This window comes from Pomacea canaliculata, linkage group LG10, assembly GCF_003073045.1.
Source record: "Pomacea canaliculata isolate SZHN2017 linkage group LG10, ASM307304v1, whole genome shotgun sequence".
In the NCBI taxonomy this organism is placed as follows: domain Eukaryota; kingdom Metazoa; phylum Mollusca; class Gastropoda; order Architaenioglossa; family Ampullariidae; genus Pomacea; species Pomacea canaliculata.
Window position 1 is genome coordinate 2,243,364 of NC_037599.1, and position 17,791 is coordinate 2,261,154.

General features: G+C 43.6%; 1 protein-coding gene across 2 annotated transcripts in view; it reads left to right on the plus strand.

The window, feature by feature from the left end:
- Positions 1-856: 856 nt before the first annotated feature.
- The window catches only part of LOC112573864, a 32,891-nt gene continuing 15,956 nt past the window's right edge, over positions 857-17,791 (plus strand). For both annotated transcript variants that reach the window (XM_025254516.1, XM_025254518.1), the window contains exon 1: positions 857-1,202. The gene's annotated coding sequence lies outside the window, so the exon portion shown is untranslated. The remainder of the gene's footprint in view (positions 1,203-17,791) is intronic.

Genomic DNA, 17,791 nt, shown 5'->3' on the forward strand with positions numbered 1-17,791 from the left:
AAGTTAACTAAAATATTTCCTGTTTATTTGATTAAATAATGAAAGAAACAGCCTTGTATTTCAAACCGTGGCACGTTTCAAGTGCTGAGAGGTATAAACTACAAGGTGTGACTTGATTTTTTTACAACACGAAGAATGATATTATTTGCAGTGTTTGTTCCATCGATGATCATTTCTTTCCTCCTGTTCACCCTCATCACGGACATCACCACTCACTACCTCAACTCTGCCTCAACACGCACACACTCCATTAAAAATAAGATTTTATTGAAGAACAACACGAGGTTAAGGTTACAAACAAGTTCACTACAGGTCACCGTGTCAGTGTGATAACAAAAAAGTTCTACTTTTAGTCTGTTCGACATTAAACGCTCATTTCGTGTGAACATTGATTTTGACAGTTGACATGTTTCGACCAGCTTGATACATAGAATAAATGTGAATGTATGAAAATAACTCCAACGACACTGTTTTACAAAATAGTTTTAAACATTCTGATAATGTTTATATTTAAAACATTTGTCTATTTAGGTTCTAATTGGGAAGAAAATATAGCATTGGCGAGCAAACCGCAGTTTGCAAGTGAGCTTTAAGATAAAATCACGAAGCAGAACACATCAGGGAGGCTCAGGTGTTGTATTTAACACGTGGGTCTTTTTTCTCATCCTTACCAATTCCCTGCAGGCTCCCCCAGTGCTCTCGGTTTCAGTGGATGAATTACAATAGTTAGAGGCGCAGATGGGGACCATGTACACCTGCCTGTCCTGGCGGGTTTGAGACGACCTAGCTCAGGCTCACAACCGAGACAAGGTCGTCTGCTCCTGAGCCTCTCTTTCGCTCGCACGGTCGTCTGCCACCGCGGGCTTGACTCATCCATTCCACCGATCGCTCGCTTGCCTTTACGAGGCGGTCGCACGCACGGCTGAGGCCACTTGTTGGCGAGGGCCACTGTCGTCAGGAGGAGATTTCCAATTGCCAGCGGTCGTATTTAAACCGTTTGTGGATCAGTGTCATGTTGACTTCGGATGCCAACTGTTTGTCGGGAAGCGTAGCCTGTCCGGACGAGCTATAGTGTAGGAACTAACTTTTTAGCTTGGAGCGCTCGATTTCTGCAGGACGGACGAAGATTAACCCCTCGCAGAGGCTCGGTAAAGCCCCTCAGTCACCAGACCACAACAGACGACATTCTTTACTAAGCTCAGGTGAGTATTTTTTTTTTACCTCAATGTGATTGTTGATAGTAAGTGCAAACAGATCATACAGCAGAGGGTCGTTGCTCAGGGTGGTGTGGCATAGGGAATGCTGTTTGGTAGACCGTTATTATTTCTCTGGCGACAGTTTGAGGGTTGTTGTAACAGTTTGACAAGCCTGGTAACCCGCCTTATCGCCGCCTGTGTTTGCGGTGGTGCAGCAAGTTTGTGGTTCGCCAGTCGTGGCCTAGTTAGGAAGCTGTCGCCTGTTAGTCTGTCCTGGACCATCATATACCTGTCAGAGGTGGAAGTCGTGATGGGGACGGGCGGAGTTTGATGGTGGTGGGGGAGGGGTGTAGACGAGCAGAATTATCAACTCTAGCTCTTGTTTTCTGACATCAGAGGCATACAGCTGCATCTTTCCATGTGAAGCTTTGATCCGTTAACCCACGTTGATAAGGTCTTACAGTATCGAGCGAGCGCCAGTAGTAAATACAGAGTGAGGAGTCTGGGTCTTTATCGTGTGCACGGGGACACGAATGTGACAGGATTTATTAGTTGTGAGCTAATAGTAGTGTAATAGCGCGAGTACAGACATGTTTTTTTTCTGAAGTTGAAGTTACTTTACTCACACACGCGTCGCATATTAGACATATATCTCACCCCGTAAAAAAGATGATGAATTTAGATATACGCTCTTATACCTACATTCATTAAAAAATCCCACTTTAATACATTTTAGTATTAACAGTATGATTATAAAATGGGAATTGTTATTTTTTGTTTAAAGCTTAGTTGATGTAAATTCATCCTCTCAGTTTTTCCCCTTAATATTAATAAAGGTAATTAGAAAGCTCCAACTATTGGTACAGGAATTTATGGTACACACATAAAAAACTCATATACGTAAAAACTTGTGTACAAACACGCATAAATACCTACACATTTTTATGACTGGATGAAAATATAAGATTTCAGAGACATATCTTGAAAGAAGGGTAGGTTTAACAGTGAATATGAGTGGGAGTTCATTCCAGAGTGAATTGACCAGAGACAGAAATAGAAGACACGAAGTGTGTGAAGTCTTTTTCTAGTAATTCAAATTCTGAGAGAAGAGTAGTTTGAGATACCATTTTTTGCCTAACAATGTCAAATATCAGACATTCCACAGTTTTTGAAACAATGTTAGCTTCACATGAGAAGAATGACAGACTAGATGCTGCTGCTGATGATGATGAAGATACATATGACAAAGATTATCATGACTTTGATTCATGTGAAGATACTGGAACTTTTTGTAATTATGTGTAAATTAGAGAGTTTGCTTCTGTGTTGTCAGTCATGTTTTCTATAGAGCCATACCTGTTGTAAATAAGTCAGTATAAATTTACATGTAATATAAGTTGGATAAATAATTAGCTGTAATCTTAAAACATGGTACCGAGTTCGTTTTAAAATCCTTGAATCAAAATATTTGCATTTTTCCAAGAAGCACTTTCTGTGTAAGTTCCTCCCCCAAGAAATATATGGTGTTACAGAAGGAAAGGTCATTAGTTTACTCCTTTATTCCTTACAAACCTTAACTTTTATAAAATCTAGCAAAACAGCTTTTTGTAAAAAGCTTTGTAATACAATAGTTTGAAAGTATCGAACAGTATAATTGTCATGAAGGTAACAGACAATATAATTTCATGAAAGCAGAATAAAGACCAAATTTTATCATTTAACAATCATTTGTATGTGTATTATAAGTTTGTACTAAACAAGTTGCCCGAAATTTATAAAATACTTAACATTAGCTTCATAGAACTAGAACCTTTCTGTGATCAATCTTGTGTATTCAGGATAGACAGGTGATGTAGCTGTGTCATGACGCTATCAGAAGTCTGAACTATATAGTTGAGTAACAGTGAGGTAGACAATTTTTTTAACTGCAATATTTCCACTAGAACTGTTTACTCTTTAAATTTCCTTGATATACTCTTTCATGCGAAGTGCAATGCTTAGGCTGCAGGACTGGGAGAGAGAAAGAGAGTGTGTGTGAGGGATACAAGTAATAAGAGTAAAAAGTGTACAACAAGTACAACATAGTAGTGACTAGCATTGACTGTGTTACAAGTAGTGTTCCTTAGTAAGGGGCTGATTAATAATAGTTATCATTTGTTTCATTGTCCTTATGTAATGCATTGACGATTTTAAAGTAAATGTGTTTTTTTTCACTGAGTTAACATTCTTTCTTGTTATATAGAAGCTTGCTAGAGGCTCAGCTATTTTTCTAATAAAAGCTTATAACAGGATGTATCTTTTCACATGGTGTTCTCCATGCAGGCATTGTGTTACTAGCTGTAGTCTCCTCCATTGTCAAGTTAGATGAGCTGCAGTTTTTACAGAATTAGATTGTGAGTCATGTCAGATTTTCTTTTCCTTATTAGGAAGTATTCAAACTTCTTATTTTGCTGTTTTTTGACACATTGTCTGTATAAGTCTTTTCATTAGTTCAGAAACAACACTTTTTTGGGGCATTCATATGCAGAATGATCACAATTTAATGGCAGCAGGACGAGCTAAACAGTTTAAGAAGTAAGCTATAGATGTGACAGCTGCCTTTTCTGTGTGACACCCCCTTTCCCCATCCAAAGTGACACACCAGCTCTAACAGCTAAGACTGACACTGGTACATTACAGGATACAGAACAATGTTCTCCCGCTGGATGATTAATCCAAATTTCCCTGTAAGGTCAAAAGGAAGATGATTTTTAAAAAAAATCCACATCAGGGATGAGGATTACCCTTAAAAGTTTTCATTCCTGCCATCGTAAGGGTTCTTGTCTTGTCAGATTTCAGTGGCAACACGCTTAGCTGGGAAAAAGAACAAAATTAATTTCAAAGAAAAATTGACACTGAAAGTAAAATAAAATCGTAAAGGATGACCCATTCTTTTTTTTCAGTCATCATCCTCGATGTTCATGATTTATTTTAGGAAGATTACCGGTGCTACTGATATCATTACTACTGGCATGTCGTCTTACCATTATTCGTCTTTTTACTATTATTTTTTCCTTCTCTTCCTCCTCGTCTCCTGAGGTGTCACCACCCTACCCAAAACCCCACTCCTCAACGCCTGGCAACTCCCTTAACCCTTTACCCCCCTTAAAAAAATCCCTATTCATGGTTGCGCGTGCTCTGGTTCGATTTCGCCTCGGATTAATTGGAAGCGAGCAGTCAGGCCTTGTGGGTGCACTCTAGGCTCACTTCCTGGGGAGGAATGAAGTGCTAAGTCCCCTCAGAAGGGCCCTGTAACTCAATAAACCAGCGGCATGCCATCACATCAGTGTCGGCACTCTTCCGGCGTGCTCTGGCATTTGTCACCTTGTCCCCTGCCTGACACAGGCCCCAAAGCGCCCAGGACTAACGGTTTCTTGGTGCGAGTGACTGGGTGGTGTGAACAGGTCGCCTTCTCCCTGTGTGGTTGGTAGGTATCGTTCGGTCACCATTTCCCTTGATTGAAAGATTGGTCAGTCATGTCGTGCATGCATAACGACGAGCTTTGACGAGCAAGATCGAGGGAAGTGAGCGAAGGCGGGTGATAGTTCACGTACCCGTGGTTTGGAAGGAAGAATGGGCGGGGACGATTGAAAATCAGGAGCGAAATCATTGACTTTAAAACGAGTGTTGTGAAGGATACGAGAAACGTGTGGCTGGAAATTGGCATTTGCAATGTTGGGGCAAAGGACAGAACAATGCAGGCGCTAGCCGGATGTTGGTGTGCAGTACACAACAATGAAATAGACGGATTACATCACCCAGTGCCTAGCGACTGTCGAACACCTGTGTCCTGGCTGTGGTCGAGGGCTTACATCCACCGCCATCGCGTGTCCCATGGCCTTATGATGACAGCGCGACGGATAGTACTTCGTTCTCACATGTACCAACAGCCCACCGCTGTCTCTGTCTCTCTACTACTCTATGTTGTTGTCAGTGCGAGACAGAGCTGCCGGGAGCAAACCTGAAAACACGGGCATAGGTGTTTGGTGGCCGTGTAAACCAGGCTTTCCGACAGCACAACTCGGTGTCACCAGCATCAGTATACACATACAATCGTACCATGTCCCCCTCCCTCCCCCGTGACCTATGGCCTCCAGCAGTTACAAACGAGTACAAATTACATGTGGCGATTACTTCCTTTCTTCCTTTTAAATTCACAATAGAAGAAATTTCCAAGACAAAGAGCAATAGCAGTTTTCCTAGTGAAAAGAAAGGAGTGATAACTGTCCATTTAGACGGCATTGTATTCAAGTGTTTGAAGTGGAACAGTTCTCTACAAAGACAACAGGTGACACCCGATGTCGAGTGGACACGATTTATAGCCAAGTATATCCTAACAGTGCAGGCAGTAAATGATCAGACAAAAAGTTTGTTTCTCTGGCTGAAGAAACTGAGTACCGAGGGGTTAATGCAGGGACAAGCGTTGTTTTTGTTCTTTAAAGGTCAGGAGATAACCGAGGAAGATGTGTGCTGTACAACAAGGACACGAGAAATATTTTGAAACTGTATACAAGCTTTATTTGTAAATCTGTAATATAAGGCGGTGGGAGTGAAAGCTAATTTCTACCAGTTTAGTTTAGACCCCTAACATACACAGGAAGTAAGAATTGTTTTCGAGACAATGGACAGCACGCCGCATTTGTTCCCAATGTTGAAAGTAAACAAGGGAAGGCGGTGAAGAGGGAACGAGTGTGAGGTTGAGGCGAGGGGGAGTAGTGCACGCGCTAGTGTGGTGAGGGAAGGGACGAGCAGCAGACAAGCATGGCCTTTGTGCACGCGTTCGACGGTGCGGCTGCTGGCCCCAGCGGTCTGTCGTAGTCGCTGAGTCAGAGCTGATGAGGATGAGCACGCAGTCATCAACCACCGAAATGCAGTTACAGAACCAGCGGCACCATCCTGTCTCCCCTCGTCTCCAGCCCCACCTTACTCTCCCCTCCCCTGCTGTCCACCGGGTTTCGTAATTGATTGACCATGGGAAGTGGTCAGCTGTGTCACCAGAACTGTCTGTTTCCTCCGTGTGGCTCCGAACCGCATCTCCTTGTGCACTGGCACGGAAAATATTGCCACTGTCACATCAACAGAATCCATCGGCTCCCCCATTTCTCTTTGGCAGATCCTGCATCACCTCCTCCCACCCACCCCCTCCAACGCGCTCGTCTCCTCCCAACAATCCGTTTTCCGGCTTTCGACAGACTGCCCCACGTTCCACGGTGCCACCTTTTCGTCTTTGCCTGGCGCGAGTTCCTCCCGACTGGCTTGCACGAAGCTCGGGAACTTGAAATATTGGCAAGTCACATCACCCTCAAATCCCGCCTCCAGCCGGCGAATCCCTTCTTAAGCCTCTTTCACCTCTCGCATCCATTGCCGCTTCAGGGAAGATGCACCGCGCATCAGTTTGTGTCCCTCAGCTCGGAATTGCATTTTGCCCGAACAGCTTCTCAGCCGAATGCTTGATTTCCGTTATTTCTTTTTTGTTTTTGTCTCCAAATAGGCTTTTTTTTTTTAGATGGTGATGGTGGTGGTCGTGTGGAGGACAAGGAGGGTTATATTTCCAGTGTTTCACGCTCCAAGTGTATCGTCAGTCTCCTGGCCGTTCACCGATTCCGCTATTCATTGTCGATGCATTTCCAGTTGCCACCACCCCCTTTCATCTATCCGTCAACTCCCCAACAGCAGCATCCGTCTCAGGGCCTGCCTGCTCCCTGTGCACTTCCCCAGCCTTGCACCCACCCTCCTTCCTCAGTTTCTGTTTCCAATTTCTCAGTCTCTCGCCTGACTGCAGAAGGGACAACCCCTTTCCTCGCAGGATCGATGGTTACCGGTAACTATTGAGATGGATTTTGTGGCCAAGGAGAGATTTATAGACTGTGGGCTGTAAGCCGAGAGGGAGAAAGGCCGAGGGGATAAATCCGTAACCTCCCTTTTGATGCCCCGATTAATATTTTATTGAGTGTGCAATTAATTGTTGAACTTGTGTTGATTCCTAACTTCCTTTTTTCAGACTGATTGATCGCTGCGGAGTTTAGCGCAAACTGCAGTGTTGAGAGTGACCACAGAGGGCAGCACAGCCAAAAAATAGTGTAGGGGCACACACACGTCACCGGGCGGGGCACACAAACGTCACTGTGCGGGGCACACAAACGTCACTGGGCACATGGCGGATCGCGTTGGGTGATTTCTAGCGGAAGGCAGGATTTGGGGGAATCGAAATTCGATTAGCGACCCTGCAGGTCTTTTGTTTCTCTAATGTGTTTACGTGGAGCAGGCTCCCGCGTGCTGCGACCGTTATGATTAAAAATGGAAAGAAAATTTGATACGCGAGAAAAATCAGGGAAGACGGATGGAATAGATGGATTGATCCCACCGGATGGGAGCAGTAGAGACGTGGAGATATTACCTGGAAACAACAGAGTGTACTTATATCTACAGAACCTCATTATGGTGTTTTATCATGAGTTTACGTGTCTGGAAGTCGGCAGACCTGTTTTTGTTTTTGTTTTTGTTTTCGTGCAGTTCAGTGCAGTTCCTGGCAAAATTTTCCCCATGGTCGACTGCACGAATTTTTTCTCCTAAGGGGAATATGAATAAAACAGAAAAACATAAATATATCAGGTGATTGGTTTAACAAGAAAAGAGATAGGTCCCTTCAGGACCAGTGCATCTAGAGCTGGCTAGAGAACTGAACTCCAAACAAATGTACTCAAATTATAGAATGTTGAAAAGTGCATTTTCACTAGAACCTTATTTTAAAATACTTTCTCCCATGGATTATCTTTTAATAAAATTTAAGACATTGAATAATTTTTCAGTGAATAAATGTATGCAAGCTGATCCCTACAAATGAAAACTTTTGTAGAGTCTGTGACATGATGTAGGGATGAATTTCATTATCTTTTGAATTGTAAAAATATTTCTGACCAATATAAAAATGTTGCTGACCAATGTACAGGAATGTGTATGTGAATATATATATTGAATATCTCAGTATCCTTAAAGGGTGACAGATGAAGAAAGAATCTTGAATCTTTCTCCTCAGTCTTCTTACCGCCGTAAATAATGGCGGTGGGAACTTTTTGTTCTTGTACCTGCAGCGAGCTTCACCTTTGCCATAAAGCCGATTACAAACGAGAAATCTTTTGCATGAGCGGGCATATTATTGCAGGTCCTGGAGTGAAGATGAAAAGCCCATCACAGTGGTGGGGAATGTTTGAGGAATGCAGTCTCTTGATGCACAAAGACAGCAGCAGCAGCAACAACAATAAAAGCAGCAGCAGTAGTGTTTAAGGTAGAAAAAAAAGAAGAAAAAAAAGAAGTTCTATCGTTCGAAAAGACAGTTTCAGTCGAGAAACCAATAAAATATTTGAGAAATCTCATTCAGAAATAATTGAACTGATGACTGCTAACTGCTACAGAGGAATCCTCGTTAGGGACTGTCACGCTCCCTCATTCCCCTTCCCCTCCCGAAACCAAAAAAATCCTTTCTAATGAATCAGTCTAAAGATATTGAGATAAGGATGATTGAAGACAATCTTAAACCAACAATATTTCACAGGAAACCAATCTTGTGCGAAGTGTTTTTCATGAGACTCCAGACAAACGGGGTTTGGGAGGGAGGGGCGGAGGAGGAGAGTGAGGGGCAAGAGTGAGGGGCAAAGGTCGAGAGGTGGGCGGGAGTAAGGAAAGGCAGCATAATCAATTATCGGTAATATGGGGCCAAACTAAGGCCCCGGCAACAAGGGAGGTAAGGGACAGCTGGCGGAGATGCGTTGCTAAGGAACCATTTCATCGTAACTGTGGGAATTCTTCGAGCAGCCGATTGTTGTCTCCTGGCTTTCCGATGGTAACTAGAAATACGACACCCTTCTGATCGACCCCTGTGATCGTTTTCCTGTGCAAGCCTCAATCCAGTGGGGGCCGAGAACATTTTTTTGGCTGCTTCTCACAACGGACAAGGAGATAACTTTGACTTCCCAAGGGTCCTCCTTTTCTTCAGACGGAAGAAGTGAGATGAAGCAGCTGTGTGGGACTTGTTGCTTGTTATTTCTAATGACTATATTTGATGTTAGTCCGTCTGCTCGCTTTCCTGTGTGCTTGTCAAGGTCCTGTGTGTGTGTGTGAGTGTGCGATGAGGGAGAGACTGAGAAAGAGAAAGTGCGCATGCACGAATTCTTTATTAGCAAAATGTGCGAAAGAGAAAACATTTTTCTTCAGGCTTCAGAATTTTTTCTTGGTTCCTAGACACAGCCTGCTCGAGGCTGCCAACCCCCCGGTGTCTTACTTTGAAGGCTGCAAGTGAAAGTGAATTTTGTGGTGGTGACAGGTCCGGCGAGGCAATGCGTGATTTGTTCGCATTGTGTTTGTTTTTGGAAGCCTCCCCTACATTGTGCTCTCGGCAGAGAGAAAACTCGTTTATTGCTTTCCATTTTACAAAATGTCGGCATTCGAGACGATAAATATGCATTCTTTTCCCCTAAACGCTCGATCATTATTCATATTCACACGAGTGACAAATTCTGTTGTTATTGGAAGGAGTTCTCTTCGCTTCTTACTCTTGTGGTCTGTTAAAAAACTTGGACTGAATTTTTATAGTAAATAATAATAATAACTTATTTATTGTTATAGCAGAATGTCAGTAATATTAAATTATTTTTTGTTGAGTGTTTCGTAGTATCTTATCTTTTTGCCCTTATTAACTTTGTCATGGCCAGACCTCCCAGAGGTCGCATGGAGAGAGAGAGCTCATTAACTGTTTTCCCCGCAATTCGTATAAATCTTCCCAGCCGTTAGTGCAAGCGGCGCCTGAGTGATCGTCCCTGACAGAATGGTGTCTTGTCCACCAAAGTCGCAAGACAGTTAAAGCTTATGTCTTTACATAAATATCCGACCATTGATCGAGCTTTTACAAATTTCGCCGAGTCCTAACAATGGTTTTAAAAAATGATGGCCGGTGCCATCTCGCATTTAAGTACGGGTGAGTACGAATGTGTCGCACTGCTGTAGTCGTGGATGCTGCTGCTGCTGTGGATGATGTTGAAGAAGCTTTCAGCTGGTTGTCAGGGCGTGTGCAGCAGCTGCCAGTGGTAGTCCTCCTGTCGCTAGGTGTCTTGGCTGTGTGTTTCACTGCGGACAAATATTGACTAAGGCGACATGAGCGCGAGGGGAAGGGCGCACTTTGTCAACGCGCTCGGCAAAGAGAGGGAGAGCACTGCCGAGCTAACGTTGCGAGGATACGGTCAACACTACACGACTTTCGAGAAGTTACCAAGATATCGACGATGCTCCAGGGCAAGTTTTTCACTGCCTTTCAAGCTTTCTTCCACCACCCCACCCCTCTTAGCTTCCCTAATACGACTGTCTTGACATGGATCGTAAGAGATCTTTTGATGAAAGAAGCGTGTTTGGGTGGATCGGCAGTCGCAGGACTTTTTCGTTGCATTGTCTCGGCTTCTTCTCTTGTCATTGCCTGCCTACGCAGCGGCTAGTGGGAATGTCGATGTTTACTTTACCACCACCACATCAACCACCACCACCACCCCGTACTGCAGTCGGCCGAGAGTAATGCATCCAACAATGGTTTATTTGAACGCCATAAAGAGCTGCTAATGAAGTCGGACAGAGCTCGATAATAAAGTCTGAACACAGCAGGCTGGCGACACGCATTCTGTTCTCGTGCAACATCATCTGTATCCGGCCCTAAAGGGGAAGTAAATCACGTGCACATTAGCACTATAGAGCGCTGATGAACATTGTTTCCTAGTCCATCATGTTCTATTTTAGAAGTTTTTTAAAAAAGTGACTACACAAGTAGCTCCCCTTTATCACCAGACTAGTCGTAGTTATGAAGCCATAGTAAGTCGTTGCCAGGGCAACGTAGGGAACTACAAGAAAAGTGTCTTGCTTCCAAAGTTATAAAGAGGTGTCCAGACCCTGAAGATTGTTTTATCCCTGAAGCCGTATTGATAAAGGGGTGGCAGAGATACCTAGGGTTAAGAAACATGTAGTAGTATACAGTTATAAAGTGTTTTTCCTTAGGAAAAAAAAAAAATAGGGAATTCAACGAAAACCTTTATTTTCGCAATAACGATGCGATGCCTACACACCGTGGGTACTACTTCATGTTTCTTTAATCCAGGACATCTTTGCCAACGCTTTTTAAGTATGCCCTAGAGGTAAAACAGAGTGTGTGTAGTCTGGATACCACTTTATAACTAAGGAAACAAGATGCTTGTCTTTGAGTACCCCTTTAGCCGCAGGGCAAAGACACTCGCTTTATGACTATCTTTCATGGATGTGAAACGTGAAATGGCATGGACCTCCAGATGTGTATCGACATGGACCTCCAGGTTTTTTTCCGGATACTCCTCCTTTTCTCCATATTACCCCTTCCTCCCTTGGTGAGAATTAACCACAGGTGAGAACACTTTTCTCTCGGATAAACTGACCAATCAACCCATGCAGCCAAGCACCAAACAACTGTGTTTTTAAAGACCCTTTATCTTCCATTTTAAAATATTGTACCCGGCAGAACATTAAAAATCGAACTCTTAACTTGAAGTGAGTACCTCGCATAGCGGACCCTCGGCAGTCTGAGTGTCCACAGTTAGCACACAACCCTTGACTGAACCGGAAACTGAATGCGAGAGCCCTCGCTCCACTAAGGCGATCGAAGGGTCTGTCCAGGTGTCAGCTATGTATTATTGATAAATGCAGAATTACCTGGAGGAAGCGTGTTCGTCTTGCTCGAGATGCTAATCGATGCTAATTTACTTTAGGAAGCCAGAGGTTCTCGAGAAAAGGGCGAGAGGTTGCGATAGACTGTCAAGTTAATAATCAGCAGCGAGATTATTGCGTTTTCTCCAAATTACCTCTGATCACCTGAAGAAAGTTTTGGAGTGGAAATCGAGTGAGAAAGGAGGCAGAGGTTAAATGTGGAGGTCGCAAAGTTCTCGTTTTCCTTTGTGTTGCTTGAGTCGCCGCATGAAATGAATAAGCGAAGGTAGAAGATTAATGGACCATGAAGACAAATTTTACCTGAGATTCAGTAGAAGTATTTAAAACAGTCGTCAAATGCTGGAAGTCTCCATTTTAAAGCAGGGTGGGGAACGTAGCATAAGGTGGAAGTGTTGAAAATCTTGGTCTGCAAGTAACTAAAAACACTCTCAGAAAGAGTCGCCTATTACTGGGAAAATACCAGAAGAGAGTGAGGGATAAGTGGGAAGAGGTATCAAGTATCAAGGTGACCAGGTTCATCGGGGTGTTTGGCCACTCAGAGGTTAGCCTGACAAAAATTCTGCTCTTTTTCGGCTTTGGCATTGTTCTTATAGCTGCTTCAAAAATTCTTACTAAAAACATTTTGTCTCCGTCTTGTACTTCCCACAATACTTATGTCCACATCCACGACCTGGGCTCGGTTCTGGTGTGGCTATCGCTGCCACGATTATTCCCAGATGTCCACCACCTCCCTTCACCCTTTTAGGTCTAGAAACCTCCACCACTGCCAAGATGCCCCACAAGTTCTTTCTCATGGTCGTCCGCCCCAGACGAGGCCTCGGTGTCGAGTAGACAAAGTTCGGCGGCGACTTTCTCATTTTCTCCCATCTGGGTCGAGTAATTGTAGGACGTGGCCTGCGGTCCAGCCTGTTGGCTCTCTGTTCGTGGGCTGTCGGGCAAATGGACCCACTTATCGTAGACCGGGTGTGCTCTGCCACAACAGGAAGAGCTACAATGGACCGCAGCGGGTCACAAGGTCTTTCATTATCGGAGAGCGGGTGAGGGGTGGGTGGGGACTGAACAGGTCGCGCGGTTTACCTTCAGGAATATTATTTGAAAAGCGGAGTAGTTCGCCGAGGTTTTATACATTGTAGTTTGTGAACATTGGCTACACAGGCCGTGTTTGTGCGAGCGTACACTCGGGTGTGTACGTGGGTGAGACAGACAGGAGAGAATGATTTTGCTAAACACTGTTTGGATGATGGTGCGTGACAGCAGTAATTTTGGGAGAGGGGAGTTGTTCAGTGTAAACACACGAATTTGAAAGACATATTTCTTAGCTGATACTTATCCTGATAGAAAACCTTTGTAACATACCTTCACAGTGACATAAAATGGTTTACAAACTGCTCCATCTTCCGAGACATCACTTCTAGTGAATAATTCAGATTTATATTGATAAACTAACAAAATGGCGTGTGTGTGTGTGCGCGCGCGCGCAGGATTAGCACGGATGGTCAACATGTTGTTTATTTATAGCTAGCCTCCGAAGCTTTGTGAGCATTATTACTTTGATGTCTTTATGTTTCCGGATTAGCAGCTGAAGTTTTCTGTCCTGTGTCCAAGAAGTCGATTGGCTGAGTGTCGTTAGGTACCGGCAGGCACTCTCACTGATTGATTCCAATATGGCGTGCATAGCACCCCTGGCCGACAACAAAATTGTCGTGTGTGCATTGGGTACAGATTTTTTCACAAACTACAAGCATACACGCATTTCTTAGAGTAAGTCATCTCCCCTCGCGCATGCGCACTCAAATTAGTGAGATATCTGTGGTTTTCTTTCTTTTTGGCTTGTTACATGTTATTTGTATTTTTTGTCGAAAAACAAGGGATCTAGGAGAATCGTTGGCTGTCCAACATAAAAGGAGGGGGAGGGTGTTTGTTTTCTTGATGTATTTTTTAGTGTAAAACACCTGCTGCGTGAAGAAATAGGGAGTCTCAAGATGGTGGTCTGCAGAAGGGGTTTAGGGGTTGGGGGACATGCAAGAAAAAGAATGTTTTTTTGTGGGAAATTCTTGATGAAGTTACATACACAGTACGGAAAGTTCACTGCCGAAGATTCGGCATCGAACATACACCAGGGCCGTGTATACGACTTAGTCTTGATCTCGGGTGGAGCTGCTAACCGTAATGCGCGGTTAACGATGTCAGCGGGTACCCATTGTTCAGTAGTTCACGAGGAAATATCCGCTGAGTGCTGCTTTTAATCTGAGTGATTTCAAAAACACGAGGAGAAGAAAACTCGATTGATTAGGCATATTTTCCGACTGCGCAGTCAAGCGGAACTTGATCAATTTAACTAAACGTTGTGAGAGAATGACTCACTGTTTCATTAGGATGATGGATAGTGTTATGGTGGTGAGTGTATGAACGACTGACGATACTGACGAGGAGAGAGAGATTTGAATACCATGTTGATGATTGTTACCCACAGTAGGGTGGTGTATCTACCCGCTGACGTAACTGCTGCACGTGCCTCAGGGCGCTGATGATGTCGGTTAAACGTCCGTCAGGGTCCAGTTACTAGGCCGTAAACAATTCTCTCTCTTTCACACACACATTTTTTTTACTACTAAATCACAAATATTTGCATATTTATATATCTTTAATTTCGTTAATTCCTCACCGATACCCTACAATCGCACGCGTCTGTTCACACACACACCACACTATTCGAGACAAATGTGCGGAATCAAGATATACTTTGTCAAACAACAACAACAACAACAACAACAACAACAACAAAAAAAACCAAAGCAAAACCAAACCACGAAGCGCTTGTTCCTTCGTTCCTTCACTCAGGCACACGGTGACAAGTCTCTTGCACCCTTCGGGACGCTGGTGGGTTTTGCGCACGTGTCCGCACCAAGTCTGCTCCTCCAACCCCTGAAAGATACACATCCCGCATGCGCACGACAGCCAGCTTTGTTTCTTGATTTAATTTGCTTGTTTTGTTTTTGTTTTTTGTTTGTTTTTTACCTCTACACGTGACTGCCAACGCCGAGAATTCTCGAGTGCGATTTGCATTGTCTCCTCGCGAGCATCTTCCTGTTAGAACTTTTCTGGCCACTTCCTATATAAAGTTAAAAAGTTTTTACACTGTTGACAGTAATTTAGCATAAATTATTGGATGATAATTGATTGTTGAACGATATTAACGAGCGCCGTTTGATTGTGATGACAAAAGCAGTCGTGGTGAACAAGTTACAGAAACTGAATTAAGCGTGCTTGCAAAAGGGATAATGATGATGCTGATGACAGTGGCGACGACGATGATGCTAGTATGTCTAGGAGTAAGTGGATTCATTCAGTGATGCTGAATAGAGCTTGTGTTGATAAAACCCAGTTAACCAGCGTATAATTATCTCTCTGGTAATTGATAATTTCTACCACTGTTTTTTTTTTCACCTCATTTTCCTCGTTTTATATAAATGTACTTGGTGTCAGTGGATGTTTCATTACAAACACACACACACAACACATGCATCTCTTGAAAAAATGTGGCAAGAAAAAAAAAACAACCCCGCGGAGCATTTCTCAACAAAACCAGCGTTCGTTTATTGCTGAATATTAAGACAGATTACTTCGTAATTCGATTCTTTGTTCCATTTCCGTTTGTTCCAAAGCTCTGACAGCTCAACAAATGCTATCAATAGACAGGAAAAACCCTGGTTGAAATTGTGGGCGCCGGGGAAGATCACCACACACACATTCTTGTTTTCGTTTTCCTCCGCACCTTCATTTGTCTGTAAATCTGTCTTTATGGTGTGGTCAGGGGTGTACACTTTGAGAGGCATGTAATGTACAGCGCATTATAAAGCGCCTGACACTGCACGAGCACACCCCTTGGTAGGGTGAGCATCAAATACACCTTCACGAACATAAATGTACACAGCATATTCACAAACACGAATAAGCACAGAATATATACACACACCTTCAGACATGAGTACATTGCAGGTTAACACGTTCGTGACTACAAAGACTCAGGTGTGGGAGGTGGCGGAGCCCGACAGTCGGGGAAGGTGGTGTTGACATGACTAAATGTCCACAAATAATTTGCGTAGGAGGGGAAAATCTTTGTGTGGGCAGCACACCCAGCAGTACATTTGCCTATACTGATATGTGTGTGTGTGCTTGCATGTATTGTGTGTGTGAGAGAGAGAAGGGGTGGAGAAATGTCACCAAAGGGAATAATGAATAAATGGAATATACTCATCATAACTAGAATAATGTTGAAATCCTCTAATGGTGGACCGATCTATGGATGTGTTTGATCAGTGCGACAGAGTACCACTCAGTTATTGCTGTTGGAAAAGCTGAATTTCGAGGATTTATGGTCAATTAAAGGATCATATTTCCACGCGTCCTTTACAGGTCATTAATTAGTTATACCTTCCTGAGAGAGCGAAAAGCACCCAATCAGGCATGCAGTAGTTGGCAGCTCTGGCAGTCTCATTACAACGAGCGAAGCACGCTGCACGTGGTGGAGGGTGTGCATGGGGCTTGGGTGGCAGGAGGGAGAGGATCGGGTACAGAAGAGTGGGATGATGGGACATCGGGTTTCGAGGACCATTGCAACCTGGAATAACTGTCTCAGCAAAGGGATGCGAGTTCCATCGAAGCTGCCGTAGAGTGCATTCCTATACATTGTCGAGGTCGGTGTGTATATTTGATATTCCCTTTCATAACTGTCGCGATAGTTCATTACAGGTTGAAACTGGAACACTCGAATGATGGCGATACCTGACGCCGCCATGTTCCTCACCCGCCAGTCATGTTTTTACAGTCTCCTAGGCAACTGAGATGCCTTCTCGCATGCTTTCTATGGAGAGAAGTTGTTGAGTGGAGAACGCACGAGTGTCTGCTATCCATCTACTCATTTGTAGCCAGGCACTAACGGGTGGAACTGTGGATTTCCTTCATGCTGCTAACGAGATGTCTGCACCTTAATGGTGGCCACATCAACTGCTAGTAAAGTTTTAGCATCTCACTGGTATCCGCAGTAAACTGTTAGTATAGTTTGGCACCTTAGTGTTACCCACATTTAACTGCTGGTTTAGTTTTGGCATAGTAATCCGCAGTTAATTGCTAGTATAATCACCTTAGTGTTACCCACATTTAACTGCTAGAAAACTTTTTCTACCCTTAACCACAGCTTTTCTGTCTTTTTTCCTTTCTAAAGTAAAACATAAACAACAACAAAGAATCTAGTGACAGTATGGATGTTGAAGATTAATGGTTCACGATCAATGGAAGCCGTTTTCCCCATCTCTTTTAATTCCCCTTATAAATCAGGCGCACCTTTCTATTGGGGATCTGAACAATTGTTTGCGTCTTAGGCCCAAGTGGGCTTTGAACCTCCAGTCATGTGCACTGTCAAAGTGATGATAAATGCTTCACACAGAGGTTTATTGTTTATTCTATCGTAATGAAGAACAGCAGCAGTGTGAATGTTGGTAGACTGAAGAACATTTTTTTTTGATTGCATGATGTCGATGGACGTGAAACTGTCCGCAGGAGTGCGGGCTGGGAGACGATTTCCGTAGATCGCGTGACCACCAGTGTCATTTGAATATTTTTTTTTCTCTTTTAGGCCGAGGGATGCTGTAAAGCCGACAGCTAGAGTTGCGTGCTATACATGATTATATTATTGCTGTTGGACTCTCGCCCGTCCATCGCCCCTCCCCTCTTCTCTTCTCTCTTTCTTTTTCGGAGTTGTCTGTATGACATTTCTTTATTGGCCTCACTTTCAGCGAGCACACAAGAAGATATTGTATTCTTCC